Source organism: Ursus americanus, chromosome 34, assembly GCF_024610735.1.
Source record: "Ursus americanus isolate L20-20 chromosome 34, mUrsAme1.1.p, whole genome shotgun sequence".
NCBI classification, from domain to species: domain Eukaryota; kingdom Metazoa; phylum Chordata; class Mammalia; order Carnivora; family Ursidae; genus Ursus; species Ursus americanus.
In genome coordinates, this window is record NC_142160.1 from 15969304 (window position 1) to 15981627 (window position 12324).

The window sequence follows — 12324 nt, forward strand, 5'->3', positions numbered from 1 at the left end:
CAGAGCAGTTCTGGCACCCCAAATAACAGTGTGCTCTCCATTTCTGATCATGCCCTCCCCGTCCAACCACCCCTTGCCAATTACTGATCTGTTCTTCATCCCTCTGATTTTGTCGTTTCTGGAATGTCGTATAAATGGAATCATCAAGCGTGTAGTGTTTTGGGACATACTTCTTTCACTCAGCGTAATGCCTTTGAGATTATCCAGGTTCGTTGCTACTCTTGCGTTCTATGAATGGAACACAGTTTGTTGCTGAACATTTGGGTGGTTTCCAGTTTTAGGCAATTATGAAAAGCGACAAACATTTATGTGCGGGTTTAGTAAGTCCTTTTTTAATTAAATTACTTCTTTTTTTAATTGAGAGCAAATCAGATTTCCCTTTATTTCTGTTTTTCCCGTGGGGATGAGGTGGCAGGAAAGGTGTAGGCGCCTGGATCCTAACCTCCCACCTCCACGTGGACCTTTTTCTGCACCCAGACCTTCCCTGTCTGTCTTTCAGATGTTTGTGTGTTTGTTTTTCTTCCCTGGGCATTTACTGTAGAAGCCTTCGTTTCCTCCACAACAGCTAAGGCCCAGGTGCACGGGATCTCTGCTGCAGCCTGGACGATAACAGCTGTCATTGTAAATCTGAGGTTTTCTGCAGTTGGACAGCGGGCCGAGTGAGGGCCACGGCTTGGCAGGCACTGGGAGGGGGACAGCTGGGGGCAGGAGCCACCTGGGCGGACCCGCCCTCGACCTCCTCCCGCTGAGCCGAAAGAGACCTGGTCAAGAGGTCTTGCTCGACCAAATGCAGCAAGACCCCTTCACCAGGCAGCTGTTTCTTCGTCACCGGGAAGGCACTGTCACCCCACAATCAGTGTCACAGGCTCTACTGCCGTGCCGCCTGCCCCAGTAGCAGCGAGCACCCCTGTTGCCGCAACATTTCAGTGGCCAGTCTCCAGGCTTCGTTCTTCATGCCTACCTTCCTCCAGGCCTCCAGACCCAGCAGCGCCAGCCACCTTCCCAAGTGCTTTTTGAATAAGCTGGTGAATATGTGACCATTATAGGTTTAACCACTGGGTCTTATGGACTGCATAGGTAAGCAAAATTTGTGATAGGCCTCATTAGAGTCTAAAAAAACCCAAAACCCAAAACTTCTTTCTCTACTGTCCACATATCTGACACCGATGTCTAGAATTTCCACAAAAAAGAATTCTCCAAGTCTCTGGACACCAACCGGGTGTCCTGTATTTCAATTCAATTCTGACACGAGGTACCTGGAGTTAGTGCCAGACCCCACAGGTTTAAGCTCAGTCCTTCAAGACTGTCGTCTCCCCTCCGATGGCCCCTGTCACCTGTGCATCTCACTGCCTGCTTATAAATCGGATGTGCCTTTGAACCCCTCTCAAGTTTGATAAGGTGTTAGAATGGCTCACAGAGCTCAATAAGTTTGCTAGTTTTACCGCTGCATGGAAGAGACACATTGGGCTAGGTATGGGGTAAGGGTGTGGAGTTCATGCCATCACGCTGTGAGGGCACCACCCTCCCAGCACCTTCTCGGTTGGTATGACCAACCCAGAAATTCTCCAAACCCTGTTGGTGAGGTTTTTACAGAGACTTCATTGCACAAGCACGATTGATTAGATCACTGGTGGCAGGTGATTAACTCAACCTCCAGGCTCTGTCCCCTCCCTGTAGGTAGGGGGTGGGGCTGAAAGTTCCAGCCCTCTAATCACATGGTGGTTCTTCCGCCAACCAGCCTTCATGCGGAAGCTCTCGAGGAGCCCCCAGCCGTTAGTCACAGCGTTAGTGTACAAAAAGACCCTTACCACTTAGGAGATTCCAAGGACTTTAGGAGCAATGTGCCAGGAAAAGGGGAAGATTGTATGTATATTTCTTACTGTGTACTTTATGTTCTATGTACGTGAAGAACGTATGTGCAAATTATATATGTTTATACATGATGAGTAAATCTAAAGTAGATGTGTCCTTTCAGATTTCAGGAAAAGGTAGGATTAATTGCGATGTCACTGAAGTATAATCAATACTGTTTGGATTCTGAAATCAAGTAAGCGCCTCCCAGACAGATGCTTGGCACTGCAAATCAAGGAAGTACATGAACTTGCATAAGAATTTGTTTATTTTCTGATTTATATAGAATTTATTATTTTTGAAATGCTTGCGAGAAGTCTAGACTGTCAGTTTATATCATTGACAGAATCATTCCCAGTGATTCAGAAATACCAAACACTTGACATATAAATTACTTAAGAACTTATCACTATCGACATTCTTGGAAATTTCAGTAGAGCGAGACGTTCTCAGAAAAAGTAAAAACAGTGCAAAATATTCTGACTTCCCCTTTTACTAACAGAAGACAGTATGTTTTACAAAGTATGGCAAAGGGAAGAGTGCATTCACTTTCAGAGAGAGCTGAATTTGAGTCACCGATTGACTACAAACTTGCTGAATCACTTCAGGTGAGTCACCCAACCTCTCTGAGCATCTGTTTCCTCGTCTCTGAAATAAGAGTACTTTTGATTACCACACAGGGTGCTTGTGCAGATTTCAAGAGATAAGGTGCAGAAAATGCTTTCCATATTATTCATTCAGTAAATGTTGAGTTCCTGCCTTCTTCTCTGAACTTCAAGGTCTTTATCTTTAAAATTTGATTTTCAACTATCTAGTATGGGCCAAACTGGAGTATCAAAGAGGATGTAGGACATAATATTTTACTTGTTGATCTAGAAATTCGTGTGCCCAAAAGATTACCTGTTCATAATTCACCCAATTATAGGGGGGAAAAAAGTCTAGAGCTGGAAAAATTTTATAAATTATCTGGTCTTAGCCCCATATTTTCATGATTAGGAAGTTTCTTCTGTCTGAAGTTGCTTTGGGGGAATGGGGAGAAAGGCTAATCACAGAGATCCAGGCTTCCAAATTAAGGGATATAACTTTGTGATAAATAAGGAATAATGACATTAAATGTTTTGTTTGTTTTTTTTTTTAAAGATTTTATTTATTTATGTGACAGAGAGACAGCCAGCGAGAGAGGGAACACAGCAGGCGAGTGAGAGAGGAAGAAGCAGGCTCATAGCGGAGGAGCCTGATGTGGGACTCGATCCCGGAACGCCGGGATCACGCCCTGAGCCGAAGGCAGACGCTTTAACGACTGCACTACCCAGGCGCCCCAATGACATTAAATGTTTTACCTTGAACTCAGAGATTCCCAACTGCCATAGAGAATTTTCAGTCTGAAGTCCACTTTTTTTTAAAGACTTAATTTTTTTAGAGCAGTTTTAAATTCACAGCAGAATTCAAGGGAAGGTTCAGAGATTTCTTATAAACGACCTGACCCCACATCCTCCCTCATTATCAGCATCTCCCACCAGGGGGTACGTTTTTTTATAGCTGAACCTGTATTGACACATCACAGTCACCCAAAGTCCATAGTTCCCAGTAGGGTTCACTCGTGGTGTGTACTTTCTCTGGGTTTGGACAAATGTGTAGTGGCAGGTACCCCCTCATTACAGTATCATGCAGAGTATTTTCACTGCATTTGCTGTCCGTGTCTCCGATTCGGCCATTCCAAATGGGTGTGTAGTGGTATCTCGCTGTAATTTTTATTTCCCTGAGGACATCTCAGTGGAGCATCTTTTCTCACGCTGATTTACCATCTGTATCTCTTCTTTGGTGAGGTGTCTGTCATGATCTTTGGCCCATTTTAAAATCCAGTTATTTGTTTTCTTATTGAATTTTTGGAGTTCTTTGTGTATTTTGGGTATCCCTCATTTATCACATAGGATTTTTGCAAATATTTTCTCCTAGTCTGTGGTTGTCTTATTCTCTTGACATTGTCTTCCACAAAGCGGAAGTTTTTAATTTTAATGAAGTTCAGTTTAGGATTTATTTCTTCCATGGGTTGGGTCTTTGGTGTTGTATCTAAAAAGACATCATCAGGGGCGCCTGGATGACTTAGTTGGTTAAGCGTCTGCCTTCAGCTCAGGTCATGATCCCAGAGTCCTGGGATCAAGTTCCAAGTCGGGCTCCGAGCTCAGCGGCAGTCTGCTTCTCCCTCTCCCTCTGCCTCTGCCCCTCCCCACCTCTTGTGCTTGCTTTCTCTCTCACTCTCTCTCAAATAAAATCTTAAAAAAATTAAAAAATAAAATAGTAAAAAAAATTAAAAATACATCATCATACGCAAGGACATCTAGATTTTCTCCTATGTTACCTTGTGGGAATTTTATAGTTTCACATTTTACACTTAGGTCTATGATCCATTTTGAGTTAACTTTGTGAAGGACCTAATGTTGGTGTCTGGACACCACTTTTAAAATTAATTCTTACTAAGCGTCTCAGCATGGCTAAGTCTGGCTTTTACTTTTCTCTTAACGTCGTCCTATACTACCCTGCGGTGTCCACTACTCCATGCCCAACTCCGCTCCCAGCTTGCTCACCCACCAGTAGTTCCTCCCTAAGGCCCCATGTCTGTTTCCCCAGCAGCCTTTGCAAAAGCTGCTGTTCTTGCCCAGAATACGTTGACCCCTTTAGTCTGACTTCTTTCCTTGTCCTGATCTGGGTTAGCAGCTCCTCCTGTGCCCTGTCCAGCCCCCCCAGGGGTACATGCATCACTGAATTCATCAGGGTGGGCACTGGGCTTGTCTGCCCCTTCCAGGGGATTGTAAATTCCTTGAGATCAAGGACCTCATCTTACTGTTTGTCGACCAGATTATTAGCACAGAGTCTGTACCAAGAAATGTTAGTTAAATACATATAGTCCCTACTAAAAGGCAAATAGTCCCAGGATATATGTCTGCTCACATTCCTCTGTGGATGTACATGTGTTTTTATCTATTTACATATGGGTTTCTTACTGTGCTAAAATAGTCGAACACCGAATTTACTATTTTAACTGTTTTTTCATGTTCAGCTCAGTGGTATTAATTACATTTACACTGTTGTGCAACCATCATCACACCCTGTTTCCAGAGCATTTTCATTAGCTCAAACAGAAACTCTGTAACCATTAGACAATAACCCCCTAGTTCCCTCTTCTAGTCATTGGTAACCTCTAACCTACTTTCTATCTCTATGAATTTGATCTAATATTTCACATAAGTGAAATCATAGAATAGTTATCCTCTGTCTGGCTTTTCTCTTGGCATACTGTTTTCAAGGTTCATCCATGTTGTAGCATGTGTGAGAACTTCATTTTATGAATGAATAATATTCCATTATGTACGTACCATATTTTATTTTTCCATTCATCTGGTGATGGATGGACACCTGAGTCATTTCCACCGTTTGACTGTTGTGAGTAGTGCTGCAATGAACGTTGTCATACATGGATCTGAGTCCCTCTTTTAAATTCTTTTGGGTATTTTACCTAAGAGCAGAATTGCTGGATCATATGGTAATTCTGTTTTGTAAGGAACCACCAACCTGTTTTCCACAGTGGCTGTACCATTTCACATTCCCATCAGTAGAGTATAAGAGTTTCAATTTCTCCACATTCTTGCCAAGACTTGTCATTTTCCATTTTTTGTAGACATCCTAGTACGTTTGAAGTGTTAGGACGTTGTTTTAATTTGCATTTCCCTAGTGATGAAGGATATTATTGAACATATTTTCATGTGCTATTTGGCCATTTGTATATCTTTGTTGTAGAAATGTTTATTTAAGTATTTTCCCATTTAAAAATTGGGTTGCTTGTCTTTTTAAGATTGAGTTCTGGGAATTCTTTATATATTCTGGTTATTTAAACCTTACATATATACGATTAACAAATATTTTCTCCCATTCCGTAGGTTGTCTTTTTCACTTTCTGGATAATGTCCTTTGATGCACTAAAGTTCTTAATACTGATGAAATCAAATTTATCTATTTTTCTTTTGTTGCTGGTGTCATGTCTTAAGCTCTATCACTAAATCCAAAGTCATGAAGACTTACCCCCGTTTTCTTTTAAGAATTTTATAGTTTTCGCTCTTCTGTTTAGATCATTGATCCATGTTCTTTTGCATGTGGGAAACCAGTTGTCCCAGTACCATTTAGTGAAGAGCCTGTTCTTTCCCCATTGAATGAACTTGACACCCTTATCAGAAATGAATTGGCCATACATTCTTGGGCTTATTTCTGGATTTTCAATGTTACTCCGTTGTTCTATATTCTACCTTTATGTCAGTATCACCCTGTTTTGATTACTATACTTCTGTAGTAAGTTTTGAAATTGGGACATGTGAGTTCTCTGACCTTGTTATTCTTTTTCAAGATGGTTTTGGCTATTTGAAATTCCATATGAATTTAAGGATTCGCTTTTCCACTTCTGCAAAAAGAGGCCATAGGAATTCTGATAGGGATTACATTAATCTACAGTTGGCTTTGGATAGTATTGACATCTTAATTTTAAGTCTTCCTACTCACAAACCTGGGATATCTACCCATTTATTTAAGGTCTTTGATTTTTTTCAGCAATGTTTTGTAATTTTTGGTGTGCAAGTCTTTTACCTCCTTGATTAAATTTATTTCAACCCATAAGTATTTTAGTCTTTTGGATGCTATTGTAAATGAAATTGCTTGCTTAATTTCTTTTTTGGACTGTTCATTGCAAATGTATAGAAACAAAACTGATTTTTTTGTGTTGATCTTGTATCCTGCAGTTTTGCTGATTTATTAGCTCTAGCAGCTTTCTTATGGATTGGAATTCTCTGTAATTAGGATCATGTCATCTGTGAATAGAGTTTTCTTTCTTTCTTTCTAATTTGGATTACTTTTATTTCTTTTTCTTTTCTAATTGTTCTTTCTAGAAATTGCAGTATGATGTTGAGTAGCAGTGATGGAAGTGATAGTATGCTTTTATTGTTTTCCTTATCTTAGGATGAAAGCTTTCAGGCTTTCATCATTTAGTGTGATGTTAGCTGTGGGTTTTCTATAAATCTTTTTCATGATGTTAAGGAAGTTTCCTTCTATTCCTAGTTTTCTGAATGTTTTTCTTTCTGAATGTTTCTGAGTAGTAATGTTCCTTCCCACTTTCATTGCAATTTCAGTTATTTGTGCCTTATCTTTTTTCTTTGTCAATCTAATTAAAATTTTGTGAATTTGGTTGATTATTTCAGAGAACTAACTTTTGGTTTTGTTTATTTTCTGTTATTTTTCTGTTCTCTATTTTATTTTTTCTCCACTCAAATCTTTATTGTGTCCTTCCACCTGCTAGCTTTGGGTTTAGTATGTTCTTCTGTTTCTAGTTCCTCAAGGCATAAAAGTAGGTGATGACTTGAGATATTTTTTCTGTTCTAATGTAATTGGTTGCAACTATAAATTTCCCTCTGAGCACTGCCTTCATTGCATCTATACATTTGGTATGTTGTGTTTTCATTTGTTTATAAGCATTTTCTTATAATTTCCTTTGTGATTTCCTTTTTTGGTTCATTGATAGTTTAAGAATGTGCTCTTTAGGGGTGCCTGGTGACTCAGTCAGTCAAGCGTCTGCCTTTGGCTCAGGTCATGATCCCAGGGGCAGTTTTCCTGCTCAGCGGGGAGCCTGCTTCTTCCTCTCCCTCTGCCCAGTCCTCCACTCCCCCCACCCCGTTCATGCTCTCTCTCTTGCTTGCTTAATCTTTAATCTTAAAAAAAACAAAAAACAAAAAACCCAAGAATGTGCTGTTTAAGTCCCACATGTTTGTGAAATTTTCTGTTTTTCTTTGTTGGTGTAGTTTCATCCCCATATCATGATCAGAAAAGATATTTTGTATGATTTCTGTCTTTTAAAATCTATTGAGACATTTTGTGGTTTTACATACGCTCTATCCTGGAGACTGTTCCATGAGCTCTTCAAAAAAATGTGTACTCTACTGTTGTTGGGTAGAGTGTTGTATATATGTCAGATCCAGTTGATGATAGAGTTATTCAAGTCCTCTATTTCCTTACTGATCTTGTGTCTACACGTTCTGTCCATTACTGAAAGTATATTAAAGTCTCCAACTGTTACTGCAGAACTGTCCTTTCCCCTTCAGTTCTGTGTCAGTGTTTGCTTCGTATATTTGGCGTTTTGTTGTCTGTTACATATATGTCTATAGTTGTTATATCTTCTTGATGAATTAGTGCTTTTATTAAAATATAAAGTCCTTCCTTGTTTCTTTTTTCTTCATTTTTTTAAAAGATTTTATTTATTTGAGAAAGAGGGAGAGAGAGTGGGAGCACGGGGGGAGGGGCAGAGGGAGAGAGAGAAAAAGAGAGAGATTAAGAGGGATAATGTGCTCTGTCCTGGGGCCCTCCTTTCAACACTTTGTCCAGGCTGGCTCTTAACCTAGGGACCAGCCCAAGGTGAAGGTTTACAATCTTCTCAGGTTTTTGCTCTGCCTGTGTCCTGCCCTGGGCATGCATGTGGCTTTCTAAATTCCAGTGTACATGGCTGCTTTTGAATGTCCTAATTACCCCCCAAAACTTTCCCAAACTTTTGCTTTAGGCAGCCAGTTGTATATTTAGACTGTAATCTTTTGTCCCAGGTGTTGGGAAATTGTTAGTTTGGCTTGCAGTGTTTTTGAGCAATGCATACCACTTTTCTGGCTTCATTCCTGAGTTAAGCAAAACAGATGATTGCCTTGCGTCAGTCCTTCAGGTAGTCCCCAGACTGCTTAGAACAGATATACACAATTCGTGAATAAGGTCTGCACTGCTGTCTCCTGATCTAGAGAAAAGGGTGGGAGCACAGGCAGCCACTCCTTCAAGACTAAAATGGCTGCCATGTCAGGGAGGAGATGAAGCAAGGGCAAGTAGAATTGCCACAAAATTTACTTAACATTTCAAAGTGTCTTTTTTTCATGATTCAGTATATGTTGGTAAAGTTCTGACAAAGTTCTGATAGTTTCTGCTTACTTTTCAGTGTTTCTGTGGTAAATGAAAGCTTGGAGCTGCCAACTCTACTTTTTTGCTGATGCCACTTAATGCACGTGTTTGACTCTTCAGTCAGAGTGTATGTTCCTAGAGGGCAGGAGCTGTGGTTCATCTTTTTTGCCTCCAGTTTTATTTATTTTTATTTTTATTTTTTTTTAAGATTTTATTTATTTATTTGAGAGAAAGAGACAGAGATAGTGACAGAGAGCATGAGTGGGGAGGCGAAGGAGAAGCAGGCTCCCTGCTGAGCTGGGAGCCCGACGTGGGACTTGATCCCAGGACCCTGAGATCATGACCTGAGCCGAGGGCAGATGCTTAACTGACTGAAGCCACCCAGGCATTCCTGCCCCTACTTTTATTGAGATATAATTGACATACAGCACTGGATAAGTTTAAAGTGTATAGCATAATGAGATGACTCACGTATATTGTTTAATGATTGCCACAGTCAGTTTAGTTAATATCTGTCATCTCACATAAATATAAAAAAAAGAGTAAAATGGTATATAGGTCATATAGCAGGGTTAACGCTAGTCATCATATTGGATATTACTTTTCCACTCCTTATTTATCTTCTAACTGGAAGTTTGACCCTTTTGACCACTTCATCCAATTCCCCCACCCCCACCTCCCCACCTCAGGTACTTTTGTTGCTCTTGTTGCTTAGATCTGTGGTGAATTTTTATAGTTATCTCCTTTTCAGCAGTGGGTGTACTGTTGGGTATGAAATTGGATTCAGTGCGTATTCCACACGAACAAAGCTGTATACATCACTTGCTGAACACTCAAGCATTAAGTGGCTTATTCATTCATGCAACAATATTCATTGACCTCCTCTTATATTTGAGGCAATGTTCTAGCTGAGTTATAAATCTCAATCCGAGACACAAAATCTCTTTTCTAAAGGCGATTACAGCCAAAAGGAGGGAAACAGACAATACATCCTGAGTGTTTGTTTGGGGAGGAGTTTCTGTTGGTGGTGGCCTCTCAAATAATGGAAGTCTGAGACTAGGCTCTGGGGAAGAATCTGGAGGTAACTCCTTTCTTCTCTCTCATTCCTGCCTGGAGTCATTGACCGGGGAGAAGGATATTCAGACACTCAAGGAAGTACTGAAGAGGGACCTTCTCTTCATTCTCCAGATCCTTTGTTATTTGGCTGGAGATTCTGAAATCTAATTCTTGGCTCACACCCAATGTTGAGCTTTGGCTTCGATGCTTCTGTAATTTATCTCCACACTTCCTCTCTAACCCCCACGCTCTAAATTGAGGATCTCCTAATCTCTTATTTAATATTTCAAATGTGGATTGCTATATCCTAAAAAAATACTGCCTGCATGCGTAATGATTAGTTGAATTTCTTCAAGATAACAGTAGAGAAATTAAATTACATTTCATTTTTTTCAGAGTCATTGGGTAGGGCACCACCTGCTCATCAAGACTTTTTTTCAACAAAGGTTTCGAGAAATTGTATATGCTTAGAGATTTTTGTTTCTGATTGACTTGTCTCTCATATTCAGATTATTGTACAACAACCTACAAATAAAAAACAAAATAAAAATCATAAAACTGCCATGAAACAACAATAAAAAGTACAGTGCTGGTCTCCCCTCCTCCCCTAGTCGTGCTAATTTAAATCTTAACTAATGCTAGTTGGTACAGCCACTCTGGAAAACAGTGTGGAGGTCCCTTAAAAAGTTAAAAATTGAGCTACCCTATGATCCAGCAATTGCACTACTGGGTATTTACCCCAAAGATACAGACGTAGTGAAGAGGAGGGCCATATGCACCCCAACGTTCATAGCAGCATCGTCCACAATAGCTAAATCGTGGAAGGAACCGAGATGCCCTTCAACAGATGACTGGATTAAGAAGATGTGGTCCATATATACAATGGAATATTACTCAGCTATCAGAAAGAATGAGTTCTCAACATTTGCTGCAACATGGACGGCACTGGAGGAGATAATGCTAAGTGAAATAAATCAAGCAGAGAAAGACAATTGTCATATGATTTCTCTCATCTATGGAACATAAGAACTAGGAAGATTGGTAGGGGAAGAAAGGGATAAAGAAAGGGGGGGTAATCAGAAGGGGGAATGAAGCATGAGAAACTGTGGACTCTGAGAAACAAACTGAGGGCTTCAGAGGGGAGGGGGGTGGGGGAATGGGATAGACTGGTGATGGGTAGTAAGGAGGGCACGTGTTGCATGGTGCACTGGGTGTTATATGCAACTAATGAATCATCAAACTTTACATCAAAAACCAGGATGTACTGTATGGTGACTAACATAATATAATTTAAAAATATGATTATAAAAAAAATCTTTACTTTAAAATGTTGACCCCTGGGATGCCTGGGCAGCTCAGTCAGTTAAGCATCTGCCTTCAGCTCAGGTCATGGTCCCAGGGTCCTGGGATGGAGTCCTGCATCGGCTCCTTGCTCAGCGGGGAGCCTGCTTCTCCCTCTGCCTCCCTCTCCCCCTGTTTTTGCTCTCTCTGACAAATAAATAAAATCTTTTAAAAAAAATGTTGACTCCTACGGCTTGATGGTATTATCTAAATGGAGTGTAAATGCCACACGTTTACACTGAGTGAGTAAGAGAATATTTGTGAAGTTATTTACAAGGATGAGAGAGACTCAGAATGATTTTTCTTTTGCACGAAGCACCATTAAGGTCAGTTAATAGCGGACAATTCCATCATTATATAATTTTGGATTTAGTACTATCCTTCAGGGAATTTAGAATTTAAATAGATAGTTGAACACAGCCATAGAATAGTGGTATGCTTTTGTATTGTGTTTTGACTGAGTTGGCCTGGCCCAAATGCTGAATATTCAAGGATGGATAGCATGGCTAGTGTGCTCCTTCAGAAAAATTCACTCATTTATTTATTCATTCATTTAATCACTCAACAAATATTTATGGAGTGCCTAGTGTATGCCAGATGTTGGTGGTGAATCCAGGTGACATGGTTCTTGCCTAACTTAGACAAACAGTAAACAAGTAAAGAATATGAATTATGGTAGGTGGTATGCAAGAATGGACAAGGTGCCCTGTCAGAGAAAAACAGGACAACTTACGTAGATTGAAAGAGTCATTTGAGAAGATGGACTTAAAATGAGACTGGAGGAGAAGGAACTCTAGGCAGAGGAGGGCGGATGGCGAAGTTTCCAGACCCAGGGAAAGGGATGCACCTTGAAGCTGGAAAGAGGTTGTTCTGTTTAAGATATAGTAAATAGGGCTGGGGGAGCGAGGCAGGAGCCAGATCATCTAGGTCAGTGCCAGTCCTTCAACTGGTCCAGGATGGGATAAATACAGAAATTGAAACTAATCCTGTAAACCTTTCCAACGATTGACAGAGTGGTTTTATATCTTTTCAATCTAATAAAAAATTGAACTTATATTTTGATGGGTTTTTTTCTGGTTTTATCTTTTCTAGTAATTCATTTTTATT